Below are 15,380 nucleotides of genomic sequence, written 5' to 3'. Positions count from 1 at the left end.
GTTTTGTCCTTAATAGCCTAAATAATACGATATCTGACATTCATGTGGCCATCCCCAAAACAGGATACACTTATCTTAAGTATCAAAAGCCGGTTTATTTTTCCTTTCTGGAAGTGCTACATGCAGGGATCTGAATAGAGTTAACATACATTTTCACCTCTGTGCTCAAGCATTAACTGGACAGTTTTTAGAAACTGAGTTTGGCTCTGTCAAAGCTACCAATACCCTCTGGATTATCACTGTCTTATATCAGTTTCAAAATAAAACTGTTATTTAAAACCTTTTGGTTTCTATGCTCACACAGTGAAACCTTTCACATCAATACAATACACATCAAGTACGAACTAGAATGCAAAGGTATGGTGTGTTTAGATTTAAGATAAATCTAATTAATGGCAAAACATACAAGAACACAATAGTCAGTATTTTATGTTAGGATGATTTTCCTAACTATTTACTGTGAGTGGAGCGTCTGTTTTTCGGTGCTTTATCCTGACTTCTATTCTCCTTTATCTCAGTCACAACTGAGAAACGTGTGAATAGTAAAATGCATTTTTTATGGGTTTTTTTGTTTCTTTTTTTCTGTGAAAAAACTAAATTGGCCAAGCCTTAATTTTTGATTAACAAGCAGAATGTACAAATGAGATTGCAACATGCTAATAAGCGACAAATCTTTATTAAAGCTAGAATGAAAAATAAAATATTTTATGCTGGATGCACTTTATTACAATCGTTCTGCGTGACAGTATTTACGTCAATAAAGAGGAGTTTCTGCTTTGAAATGAAAAAGTAAGACTTATGATTTAAAAGCCCATTTAGTTGCTTTACTGAAAACCCCTGTAAATTAAATAAACGTTACTATTAACACTCAGTTGTGATTGAGATACACAAATGGCTTAACAGGTATCAACTGAACTGCCTCCCACAGTAGTGTCACTGCACTTGTAACTAATTAAAACAACTACTTTAAAAAAACACTTGCTTGTTTTTAATGAAGCATCCCGTAAAGAGGGGAGCTTGTATGCCACAGCACCAACTACTGCTAAATCTCATTAACCATTTAGTGTTCAGGCAAAACCTAACCCTTCATTTTGACCTGTGATCCTAAGATGGGGTCGTGTCACTTTTTGGCTTCTAGATATTGGTTTCATACTCTGTACCACATATGTGATTCCAATTGTGTTAAGTGTTACCATTCAGAGTATCAGAATCTGCGGCTAACGGAAAAACCTGCCCTATGTACAGGTGTGTCACGCTTTTTCATATACATAAGGTTAGGGTCATGGTGACCTACTTTTTCATCAAACCGCTCTAATTTGCTATTTACAGCAGTGGCAGGGGATGTACATCACTGGCATCATTTGGAATGAGGGCCAGGAACTCTACACTCCTTGTTCAGAGTCGATGCTGCTTGACCTTGGCATGTGGTAAAAGCCATTGGGACTGGTAAATGGATTTAAGTCCTGTATGTAAAAATCATATACAGGATGTCTTTATATTTGATAAAAGTCAAAGTTACCTTTTCTTAATGTCTATTTTCTGTAGATTTTACAATCTGCTGTTGAAGTGAAATTCAAGTAGAGGCTGCTCTATCATTTCCCTGGGAGCTACAGATTCCCAATCACTTCTCCTAAAAAAAAAAAAAAAAATAAAACTGAAAATTTATCTTCTTCCTATGTTAACCCATTCTTTGAGCTATATTTCCATCGCCATTCTGGAAACTCCTTGTGCATGCCTTGCCCATAAATGTCCTCCCCTGCCTTTGCAAGTGGGTTCATACAAGTCTTAACAAGAATGGTTAGTAAAGCTTCCTCAGTTCTGGTAGAGTGAGCACACAGGGTTCCAAACAGGAAGATAGTGATAGGGCTAGGGGTTAAATGCCAATATTACTTCAATCAATCAATCAATCTTATTTTTATATAGCACCTTTTGCAACAGGTCAACACAAAGTGCTTTACAAAGGCAAAAACAAATTACAACACTAAGCATTTCAAAAAGAACAGAATAAAAACAAAACAGAATATATAAGCTGTACTATAAAAATATGATTTTAATCTAGATCAAAATAAATAAATAAATAAAATAAACAACAGTGGGATAAATATGGGGGCAAGAGGATATCAGCTAATCTGGATGAAAATGCCAGGTTATAGAAATGGGTTTTTAGTCTAGACTTGAAGACATTGACTGAAGGGGCTTCTCTAATTGTGATGGGCAAGTTGTTCCATAATTTAGGTGCCATATAACAAAGATCTACCACCTGAAGTTTTTTGCTGAATAATAGGTACAGACAGTAGGCCAGCATCCAGTGATTGGAGCAGGCGATTAAGTACATAGATTTCCAAAAGATCTTTAAGGTATGGAGGTGCAAGACCATTTAAAGCCTTATAAGTTAGCAGTAACACCTTAAAATCTGTTCTAAAACTAACCGGTAGCCAATGCAAAGATGCCAGCACCGGGGTAATATGCTCTTACCTCTTGACCGAGGTTGAAGTTCTAGCTGCAGCATTTTGTACAAGTTGAAGGCGAGATATAATGTTGTGGTTAGTCCCAATGAAAAGACCATTGCAATAGTCAATTCTAGAGGATATAAAAGCATGCATTAATCTCTCTGCATCCTGCCTGAAAGAATACCCTTCTGTCTTGCAATATTTCTTAAATGAAAAAAGGACATTTTTAATGTGTGCTTTCAAAAGAAAGTTCTGTATCAAATATAACTCCTAGGTTTTTTTTTTTTTTTTACTTCTGCCCTAAAATCTGTAGAGTCCATCAGATAAAACATCAATCAAATGTGTATCTTCATGTTTTCTCTGAGGCCCCTGTATCATCACTTCTGTTTTGTCTGAATTTAACATTAAAAAGTTATTAAACATCCAGGTCTTAATGTCAGCAAGACATTAATGTTAGCAGGAGATACATGGTCCTGTTTGAGGGACAGGTAAAGCCGAGTATCATCAGCACAACGGTGGAAATTAACTCCATGTCTACGAATGATGTCACCCAAGGGTAACATATAGAGATAAAAATAAAATTGGTCCAAGAATTGAACCCTGAGGGACCCTACACGTAACCTCTGATAAAAAGGATGTCTCCTCTTCAATATTTATAAACTGAAATCTGTTTGAGAGACAGTACCTTACAATCCCACCAAATCTTCAAGACGATCAATTAAGAGTCAAGAAATCTACTGAGTAGACCAGCCACTACTACTCTTTCTAACAATTTGGATCGAAAAGGGAGATTGGAAATAGGTCTGTAATTATTAGGAGCAGCTGCATCAAGGGTGGGCTTCCTAAGAGGTTTTACTACTGCAGTCTTAGAGGCAAAGATAACTTTAATACTATTTAAAACAGTGATATGTATTTTTGGATATATCTCTCTTAAAAGTATGGTAGGAATAGGATCTAATGTGCAGGTTGTCGGTTTCACTTTTTTAAATAAGGACTCCAGCTCTACTTCAGAAGTCAAGAAAAAAAAAATTGGAACCGTTTTGGTTCGGTATCGGTAATTTTATTTGCTGACAAGTCTCAATTTAATAGTTACTAATGTGATTCATAAACTTGTAACAGCTTACTGATAGTGTATTGTGTGTAGCACATTCTGATTGAGTTGTTAATTTTGCTTGTATTTTTTCTCTTTTGAGATGAGTTTTTGGTAAATGCAGCAGGCAACTGTGTGTAAATACTAGGCAGTGGAACTGTTTTGAGAGTTAATAACCACTCATTTAATAAATATGTCAATCAACAAAGCATTCTATCAAGTCTTATTGTTTTGCTGTATTTCTCTCACATGGACACAGCTGTTGTCCCTTTTTTCCTGTTACATAAGTTTCTTTTCCCTATGCACTACTCCTATATTTAACCATGTCCACCTGTTTCCAGCACCAGCTACTAAAAATGATTATTTGAATGCAAGCCTTATACTGGAGATATGTGCCTGTGGTTGATGTACAAAGTTAAAGAGACCCTCAATTCACAGCAAAGAAAGCAAACTGTTATGATTCTATAGGAAAAGTTGGCTGAACAGGTTATCACAATTTCCAGACACTTACAGCGTGTTGCACAGGGTGGTTATAGTCACATTTGTCAACTGTAATGAACTTGAGAATGTTGTCCTTATTTCTGTACTAAGTTCCTGGCCATATTACTATCTGCAGATTATCCTCAGCTCTATACTATCTTAGTACCAATTACAACATAGGGATCAGCTGATTCCCAACTTTAGTACAGACCTCAGGGTTAAACTGATCACTTCCACTTTTATGTGAAAAATGGCAATGAGTGGGGCAGGGACAGGAGAGAAAGAGGAGTGCTGCATTCTTGTACTGCATATTTCAACCATCATTTTAAAGCTATTTTAGATGTTTTCTTACATTTTTCTTCATTCTAGATGTGTATAATTAGAATACACGTAATACAGTATGGAAATTAATAGGCACATTTTACAGTATGTTTTGAAATAAATATATTCATTATCTATAGTTGCACAGAACAGTTAACAGAAATCTCTTTTTAGTACTATAGTAGTCAATGCAATCCAGAAGACAGGCTGATACGTTGCATTTGTTGCAACTGAAAACATCTCCAAACCTACCTGCAGCCTATCTGGAGGTACTTGATTAGCTGCAACTGAACCTAGATTGCAGACTATCATTAGTACTGTCCTTCCTACTAACCACAGGCTCATCCCCAGTTAGTATGCTACTTTTAGTTTGTTGCAATTGACCAGTGGAGACTTGACAGCAATGGAGAAGTGAAGGTAGGTAAAGTTGGTCAACGTAGTTTACATTGTCACAACTTTGACCAGGTGGGTGGGTTTGTTTTCCATTTTAATGAAGTTTCAATCTAGACGATGACATACAATTGTTTTGTTTAAAACATTCATTCTTTGCAGGATGTTGTAAACAGCTATTCTGAGGGTCTTTCACTGCAAAAGTCTTATAGCAATGAGTCCTTAACAGAAGCATTTCTGTCATGGGTGTAATAAACGCTTACAAACCAAGTCACTGTTGCCAAGTCAGCAGGGTTTCTATGCAGTACACACAGCAAGTTTATTATGCAGAGCACACCATGTATCATTTGTAAATACCAAAGCACTAGGGGTGATTAGATGGAGAATGTGCCTAAAAGGAATGGTCATGATTTAAACACATTCAACATTTTATTTTGGGTGACAGTGTAGTCATAATTTGTAACTAATCTAACATTATTTACAATCTGTCCATCTCTTTTTGATCACTTCCTGGCTATGACCAGAATCATGTTGTAATCAAAAGATGATCAAATATGCTGTTAACCCAGAACCAACTTCACCTATAAAATATTGTACTCCATTTTTTTTTTCCTGATAGCATTTTTGATGCAGCTATGATCAATGATACTTCTAATGAATACAATTTTGTTTTTGTTTTTTTTACCAATGTTATGATAAACAGGTGGAAAGAAGTTCAATGACCATGACAAGCGTGTACAGAATAGTATGTAGTAAGAAAGACAATTCATATTTTAACGAAAATTGGCTAAGTGGTTGTAACAGGGAGAAATCTGTGCCGAGTCTGCTGGCGCGTTCACAGGGCTGCAGGAAGAGGGTGGCAGTCGTCCAACAACCGCCTGCGAGTCATGGCAGTGACACGGGGAGGTGGGAAAGGGGGTGTGTGGACTTTCATCCTCTCTGAATGGCTGAGAGGCGCATCTTGGGAGATTGTTAAGCCCTATAAATTAACGATCTGTTGTTTCCTCAGGTCTGCCCTTTTAAACACGCAGAGTGCGCGGAAATGCTGGTTCACGACCAAACGGAGGTTCAAAGCGAGACAGTGATGGAGGGGAACCCTTGGGCAGATCCCTGAATAAGTATCGCTGAGCAGGCTAGGTAGCCGGCAGCGTAGGACGGTGATCCGAGTCGCACGGGCAGTGGCGACCAGGATATTGCTGCAAAGTGCAGCACCTTTTCTTTGTAGTTTTGTTACTGTTTTATTTTCCCCGTTTCTTTGTGCCTTCAATTTTTGCAGTATTGTTTTGAAGCACCTGCGAGTGCGCCTGGACTGTTTACCATTGCTTGGTATTCCCGTGGTTCTGTTTACCATAGTTGGTAAGCAGACCACGGACCAACAGCGTCCTCTGCGGGCTAAAGAAACCCAACGCGCCCCTGAAATAAAACTGGGCACCTGTGTGGTGTTTTCAATTACACCTGTCTGTCTCCTGGTCAGTGAATTACCCACACCCCTTCCACACGTGGTGTCCGATAAATGTGTGTATGACTATTGGCCAGCAGGTGACGCAGGTGCAGGTAGGATTATGTCCTCAATTGCCGGTACCAGTAGTTCTAGGACGGGACTGTGAGCAGTTTAAAGATTGGTTGGCTACTCTGACAGCCCTGTCCTCTTTATTGGCTAAGAAAGAGAAAGTAATTGGAGAGATTTTTCCCTTTCGCAATCCAGAATGGTTTTGCCAAAAATTTAAACCCCGTAAAACTAAACGGGAGCGCCGGATCGCTAAGAATGAGGGCTGGCAATGGAGGGAGTCGGAGAAGTTTCAGGTGGGGGAGGTTGGTGAAGAGTCGGGGGGGGGGGGGGGGGGGGGGGGGGGGGGGGGGGGGGGGGGGGGGGGGGGGGGGGGTTGCGGAGCCAGCGCAGGGGTCTGGCTCGGTTGCCTCTGCTCAGGACCGACCTGACCCCGAGTTGGAAGCCATGGGAGCCGATTTCTTAGATCACTAATCGCTACGCGTTATCCAGAGGCAATTCCCCTCCGATCTAAGTCCGCCAGGTCTGTTGCCCGAGCTTGTTAAGGTTTTCTCCCGGGTGGGGATTCCCAAGGAGATACTAACCGATCAAGGCACCAATTTTATGTCCCGGCTAATCCATGGAACATGTAAGCTTTTGGGAATTAAGACCATTAGGACCTCTGTGTTTCATCCTCAGACCGATGGTTTGGTGGAACGCTTTAATAAGACCTGTTGGAAAACATGGATCGAGAATTGATTAGGAGTTTGCTACGCATGTGGACTGACAGAGCTATACTGGTGTTCTTTTCTGAAAAGAGACTAATATTGCAGATAGCAGACTGTTTGGTTCAAATTGCATGTACTGCTAACCATTGATACAGACGTTGCGTCTACAAGCTCTTGCCCAACATTGACTGCAAGCTAACGAGATAACAATGCTGTGGACTAGAAGGGGACAGGCTCTAAAGACTTCAGAGAGATCAAAAGAGATAATGCCACTGGGATCAAAGGGGTCGCAAGAAGATAACAAAAGGCAGATGTATGGACCTTTTGTCTCCAGGAGTGTGAAGAATGCACTGAGTTCAGAGGTTGTCACACTAGACACACACACACACAATAAATTAAATTACCTTTGCAATTGTTTAAGTGTCAGAGAAAGGGGAGGTGGACCATCTATACAGAAGGGTATTTAATGTCATGCAAACATTGTAATGATGAGTATTCTGTTTGTCCTGTACCTGGGACCAGACTCCCTGCATATTTCAATAAACATGGCAACTGATTGAAGAAAAGGACTCTGTGCATTTTCTTGAATCTACTTAATCACCATCATTTTTTGTAAGTTACTTCAAGACCCTTAAGAACATGTTGCGCAGATTTATTCGTAGTGATGTGGGTTACTGGGACCAGCTGATTCCTCCCCTTCTCTTTGCGATCAGAGAGGTTCCCCAGGCTTCTACGGGGTTTTCACCATTTGAGCCGTTGTATGGGCGTAGACCCCGGGGCGTGCTCGATTTGGTCAGAGAGATGTGGGAGGAGCAGCAGGACAATTCGACCAATACCGTCCGGTATGTGTTGGACCTGCGCAAACGGCTCGAGTCTGTTGGGAAATAGGCGCATGACAATTTGCAGCAGGCACAGCACAGACAGGAGACCCAATATAACCGAGAAGCCCAGTTGCGCACATTTCAGCTGGGGGATAAGATACTTCTCTTATTACCCAGTTCTAAGTCGAAACTCTTGGCTAAGTGGCAAGGACCCTTTGAAATTACATGCCAGGTTGGGAAGGTGGACTATGAGATCTGCCAGCCAGAGCGACGGAGAGAGAAACACATTTATCATATCAATCTCTTAAAGGCTTGGTTGCAACCAGAGCCGTTGTTAGTTGCGCATGCAGATGACGTCACGGACCTGGAACCTGATCTTTCTGTGTTGGCAAGAAAAGGATCAGTACAGATTGCTGAGAATCTGACACCAACGCAGAAATGTCAGGCTCACGGTCTGGTGGCGGAGTTTCCTGACATGTTCTCTCCCGTCCCAGGGCAGACTCGAGTAGCCCATCATCACATTGATATTGAGCTGGGGGCGCTAGTTCGCAAGAGGCCGTACCGTATACCTGAGCGTAAAAGACAGGTAATAAAAGTGGAAATTGACGAAATGCTGAGACTGGGGGTAATAGAAGAGTCCCAAAGTGACTGGAACAGTCCGGTCGTGTTAGTCGATAAGCCAGACGGGTCAACTCGATTTTGTATTGATTTCAGACGAATCAATGAGAAATCGAAGTTTGACGCTTATCCGATGCCCTGAGTAGATGAGTTGCTGGAGCGTCTAGGAACAGCTCATTTTATGACAACACTGGATTTAACGAAGGGGTACTGGCAGATACCCCTGACCCTGGAATCTAGAGAGAGGATGGCGTTTGACTCCCTTCGGGTTGTACCAATTCAGGACCATGCCCTTTGGGTTGCACGGAGCCCCAGCCACTTTCCAGCGGATGATGGATCGCATCTTGCGGCCCCATCGGCAGTATGCCGCTGCTTACATAGATGACGTGGTTATCCACAGTGAGGATTGGCCGAGTCATCTGTGTAAGGTAGCGGCGGTGCTGCAATCCTTGCGGGAGGCGGGGCTCACTGCTAACCCAAAGAAGTGTGCCATTGGGAAGAGTGAGTCGGAGTATTTGGGGTATCGAGTAGAGGGAGGCCAGATCAGACCGCTAGTTGCTAAGGTGAAAGCCTTGGCTGACTGGCCGGTTCCTACAACCAAAACCCAGGTGCGCTCTTTCTTGGGCCTAGCGGGTTATTATAGAAAGTTCATCCCGAGCTTCGCTACGCTCGCTGCTCCCTTGACAGACCTCACCCGGAAGGCTGCCCCAAATACGGTTCAGTGGACGGAGTCGTGCCAGAGGGCCTTTCTCGCCTTGAAGCGGAGGCTGTGTAGTAAGCCAGTACTATGCAGCCCGGATTTTGGCAAGAGGTTCACCCTGCAGACGGATGAATCAGAGACAGGTCTCGGGGCAGTGTTGTCTCAGGAGGTTTGGGGAAGCGAGCACCCAGTCCTGTATATCAGCAGGAAGCTCCTTCCCCGCGAGAAAAATTATAGCACCATCGAGAAGGAGTGTCTCGCGGTAAAATGGGCAGTCGAGTCACTCCGGTACTACCTCCTGGGGCGACACTTCACCCTGGTTACAGATCATGCCCCCTTAGCATGGCTTCACTAGATGAAAGATAGCAACGCCAGAATCACACGTGGTACTTGGCCTTGCAGCCCTATGCCTATGTCCACCGAGCAGGAAAGCGGCATCAAAACGCAGACTTTTTCTTTCGGGAAGGCATGGGGGTGTAGGAGTTTCGAATGAACCGGTGGTGTCATTCTGAGGTGAAGGATATGTAACAGGGAGAGATCTGTGCTGACTCTGCTGGCGCGTTCACAGGGCTGCAGGAAGAGGGCGGCAGTCGTCCAAGAACCGCCTGCGAGTCATGGCAGTGACACGGGGAGGTGGGAAAGTGGGTGTGTGGACTTTCCCCCTCTCTGAATGGCTGAGAGGCGCATCTTGGGAGATTGTTAAGCCCTATAAATTAACGCTCTGTTGTTTCCTCAGGTCTGCCCTTTTAAACACGCAGAGTGCGTGGAAACGCTGGTCCACGACCGAACGGAGGTTCAGAGCGAGACAGTGATGGAGGGGAACCCTTGGGCAGATCCCTGAATAAGTATCGCTGAGCAGGCTAGGTAGCCGGCAGCATAGGATGGCGATCCAGGTCGCACGTGTAGTTTTGTTACTGTTTTATTTTCCACGTTTCTTTGTGCCTTCGATTTTTGCAGTATTGTTTTGAAGCACCTGCGAGTGCGCCTGGACTGTTTACCATTGCTTGGTATTCCCGTGGTTCTGTTTACCATAGTTGGTAAGCAGACCACGGACCAACAATGCCCTCTGCGGGCTAAAGAAACCCAACGCTCCCCTGAAATAAAACTGGGCACCTGTGTGGTGTTTTCAATTACACCCGTCTGTCTCCTGGTCAGTGAATTACCCACACCCCTTCCACAGTGGTAACTTCTTGATCTAATCAGATTAGTGATGTACCCATTTACATTTTGCACTCTATGTCCTGTCTATGTAGCGATATACAGACAGATACATCGCTATATATCCACGACTTGATACTCCCATTAACTTATGCTAATTATATATACCAATCTATATATATATATATATATATATATATTATATATATATATATCATATGGTTCATGTACATTGCTGCAGATCAGAGCCTCTCACAGCGGCACTTCTAAAATGCCTTAAATCATGTAATAAACTATTGCAGCGTTTGTAAAACATAGTATTAATAAAAGGTGTCCTCGTATAATCACCACCCATCGTTTACGGGCCTCAGTCATTTTGATCAATTTAAAATAAACTCTGCGGCGCCAAATAGAAGCAATACAGTAATTTTTAAAAATATTTTTTCTAGGACATTCCTTTAGTGGAGAAAATTAGGTCAAAAGGTCAATATTTTTTATCACCTCCACAAGGCATGAGTTACAAGGTCCTTTTGTATGTACATGACATCTGCCCTGGCACCATTTTCTCAATCACATTTTGATTTATGCATCCCCAACATCTCTCCTGAATTCATTTGAGTTGAAATGACCTTTATCAAAGTGTTAACACCCTGGTAGCAAAGCACTGCCATTTATAGTGGAGGCACTGTTAGTGAGTTACAAATGTATTTACAGCACCTAGAGAACTTATCTAGATTTGATCAGGACATTCATTATGTTATGCATAATACATGGATATAGGTTATTCAGTATCAAAATTAGAGTATATAGGATGGAATCAGTCCATACTTGTCATTTTCACAAATACAGTGGATGTAGGTTAGATTTTTAATGACAGGTCTAATTGTATTTACAGTTGTGGAAGTATATTTCTAACACATTTGTTTTGATTGACTGTTTTTGGGTTACCTGTGCACATAAAACCCATCAAGCAGGAATCAACACGAGTCCAAGAATTAGAAGAAAAACAAGGCATATAAAGAATTTATAACAAACAATACCTTTTTGGAAAGCCTTCATTTTATAAATTATGTACAATTTCTGAAGGTTTTTGAGCTAAACTGCCCATTTAATTAATTTTTTTACATTGCTGGATCTTTTCAATTGGTTTCCTGATGCTGAACTGGTAGATGTCATAGAAGCCTTGCTGTAATGAAAAATGTTAATTGAGATTGCAATTGACTTAAACGGGTCACTTAACCAATCTTGCCATAGTATAAATGAGTATTAATGACTAACTGAATACAGAACAAGCAGTGTGAACAAGGAGGTCACTGTGCTGATTAGTGGAGTGTACAACATTGAACTTGTCAAGTATGGTTACAGTTGTTAGTAAATGGATTCCACCCATAAAGCCTTGTTGAGTTTGAGGGACATCTTCTGGTCAGTTAAGTGTTTTTAATGATGTTTCTCAAGCAAGTTGGACACCAGTAGCCTATTTTAACAGGTATTAATACAGAGGGTTAAACATCTGTGTACGAGGGAATACTGGTCCAAGTCGAAGTTAACAGACCAAGGCTACGAGTGTTGATATAAACCAGAGTACATTGCAGTCCTGTGACAACCGCACTAAGAGAAAAAAGCACCATAGAAATGTAACATGGTACAGTTGATGTCATCAATGTGGTTTCTTTGTGATGTGTTGTGCCATGCCGTAGGCAAAACAGGCATCTAACTTGTTATAAGATCCTAATCAGTCTATAATGTAGTATTCATGCAGGCAAAACAATGCGAGAATGTTTGACAGCAAGAGAGAAAGTTTATTATTGCTACCTGTCAAGACATGCTAAATATATTTCAAGTAAACACTAATTTTCATGCATATGAGAAAATCCAGGATTTAAAATCCTAAATAGATAAATGATAAATTATTTAGAGTCGCCTTGCATAAAGGTGTCTGCCAAATAAAATAATAATGTCTCACTTACTTCAGCAGGTGAAGATATGGTCTTCTTTAACATCCCTCCAATTACTGATCTTGAATTTGTAATTCAATACAGGGGATTACTGGTAACAAATATTTAAGGATTTGACGTCCGACATATTTGAATGTTGTCATCATGGTGACATCATTCCCGTAGGTTCTAAAACAATGTTGAAAACATTCCAGCAGGTAATTTTGCATGAAAAGCACCTCCACCGAGATGTCTAGGTTCAAACAATTCCATCTTCAGCCCATGAGCATTCAGCCTAGTAAAAAGGACAATGTTTGTACATTTCAAACATGACATTATCCACCACCCTCAGCCCCACACCCAAAGAACAATGATTTAAATGCATTTACCTGTTAGTCCTTTGAATGAGACGTAAAACCGAGGTCCTATTGTAAATGACTCTGCAGCAGCAGTTGTTGATGCATAGCCTAGTTCACCCCTAGTCTGAGTTGCTTGAGAAAGTATCTGCTATATGACTAATTATTATTATTATTATTTATTATTATTTATTATTATTATTATTAATAATAATAATAATAATGCCAAGTAATAAATATTCTTTCTTCTTTTCACATGCTTCCGTATCTTTCTAGTAAGATACTGTTTCCACGATTGGTGTTCCAAAACATCTTGATAGATTTAGTCCAGCATTCTTTAACATAAGTGAATCATACATGTTCTGCCAATAAGGGACTTCTGGTACTCTTAAGAATTGCTCAAAGGTTGTGGGCATTACCCTGCAAATTATGAAGGGATAATAAAATATGAGGAAACGTAAAATAATATTTCTGAGGATTAAGGGGAAAAGAAATAACTAAATAAATATACAACCATATTGTCAATGATATTATCTGTCATTGCGGCACAGTAAGAACTAAAATCATATACCTTTAATGACAGAAATGGTTAGAAAATGTTACATGTTAAAACAGATAAAAATCACAGGATCTAGTCAATATATCATTAAGCAGGAATTAAAATCAATGAAGTTTTATAGCTGGTTTCAGACCCCGATTAGCACTAATCCTGCACTACCTTACCAAGGTAACATTAGGTAGTCCAAGACTAGTGCAAATTAGAGTCACTGAAACCAGAAGTTAAAGTTCAACAAATGGAGAATATCTATGCACTAAAAATAGAAAACAATTACCTATTAAAAAGGAAACTATTTATTACTAACAGCACAGACCAGAAAGGTAAACTTCAGTTTTAAGTACAGTATTCTAAAGAATGGAGAACACCTAGGAGAAAAGCACAGTTAAATAAAGTAACTGACTCAGAGGGATGTTATGCATAACTAACTAGCAGCTGTTTCACAAAGGCAATGTGCATTCAGTACAGGTAAATGTCATATGCTTAAGACAAAGGGCACAGTGTAATGAATAAAATCAAATACATTTCCAGAAAGCTTCAAGTAGATTGATAGCACATGACAAATTATCCATCCCCATTGAAAAACAATGCTATTAATCTGCAAAGCCTCCATGTTTTGTAACAACAATGGATGCCTAATAAAAAAGGTATTAAAAAGGCCCCAGTCTTTAGATGTTTGTCCTGCATAAATTAAACAGCTTTACATGAACACAGTACATATATCATTATTAATATGTAAATGTGTGCCTAATATTGATGTGCCTAACATACAATAATATAAAACACAACACTATAAATAATGTTATGTCACTTAAAGACTCAAGGAATGTTTAAAGACATGTTGCACTTAATGCAACACAATGGCTAGATCCAGAGAGCCTGTATAAGCTGCCTGTATTTTTCTAAATACAATATCAATTTGTGTTGTTGTCCAGTATACCGATAAATGAAGTGCCCTGCTGGGTTTTAAACTACATTGAACTATTTTTGTAACAATGTCGAATGAGAAATATCAGTTTCTGACTGCTATCTCATTGGCCAACAACTGAGCAACATGTCAGAGGCTGTTGCCTACGCTTCACAGAAACATTAAGATTTGGAACTGCAACCTTTATATTTAAGAGAACAGCTCAGCCAGGCTGCACAATTCATAGCTTGCATTAATAAACACCTAGGAGCTAGTTTTGCCACGTGCAGTTTAGCTGTAAAACCACAAGACTGGTTCAGCATACATGCCCAAAACAGTCATTACTCAGAATAATAGATAAAGATTGTAAACTAGAAAGAAGAAATGCATTCCTGTCCATGGGTTTCCACTGTATGCACACGGTTTGTAGTGAATCTACAATTACATGTACAAACCTTGGCCCCAATTGCTAAGCTTTTTTTCTATCTGTAAAAAACAGAAATAAAACTCTTACCTGCAAACCTTGCAGCTGTAATGCAAGAACAGTCCATTGGTCATTATGATTAAGGTTGTGATCTATTGTCTTAACCAGTGGTGTGATTGAGATGCCTGTGATGGGAAAATTACATCTTATGCAATTTATGTACTAACCTCTGACCTGTTTGTTCATGTGTTTGTTAAACCTGTGTGACTTAAAAGGGGATTATACCAATGTAATAAGTTTGAAAGCTTAAGTCTATTAAGTTTTATAATTGAGTTATATAGTTTTCAGCAGTCTACACGTTTCTCTAGCTTTTACCCTTCACCTGCATCCTGTTATTGCTAAGTGAAGAGAATCTAAAGTAGACCAGAAATGTCCATATAGTCATGCCTTTTTTGTAACCGCAAGAAGCCTACGTGACAAGAAAGAGATTGTCATGGTGTCACGAGGAACAAAACTGCTTGCTAAAACCATAATTATACAGTAGTTGTATTTGATTATGCTTATATAGTAGTTGTATTTGATTATGCTTATACAGTAGTTTTTTCTTTCTAACATATTTACTTCTGCTGAAGGGCAGGTGACTCATACAAGAGTTGGATACTGCCTACGAGCTAGAAGAGTTAGCAACTGCAAGCCGCATCCGTGACACTTCACAGAAATGTCACTTTTATTTTAGGGGGCTTGCAATTTAAATAAGTTGCTATGATTGGTCTCATCTTAATCTTCTAAGTTGTTGCTATCCGCTAATATTAAGTTAGGCTTCTGTGATTGGCTCGCAGTAATTGTAGGGTACAAGGTATATATTATGCTTACTGGCTCTGCGGAGCTCGGAACATTGCTCGGTTTCCTAACACCTGTGTGTGTTGAGATTGTTCTCGGGTTTGCAAACTATTAAACTTGT

Source organism: Polyodon spathula, chromosome 4 (assembly GCF_017654505.1).
Source record: "Polyodon spathula isolate WHYD16114869_AA chromosome 4, ASM1765450v1, whole genome shotgun sequence".
NCBI lineage: Eukaryota > Metazoa > Chordata > Actinopteri > Acipenseriformes > Polyodontidae > Polyodon > Polyodon spathula.
This window is presented reverse-complemented; position numbering follows the sequence as displayed.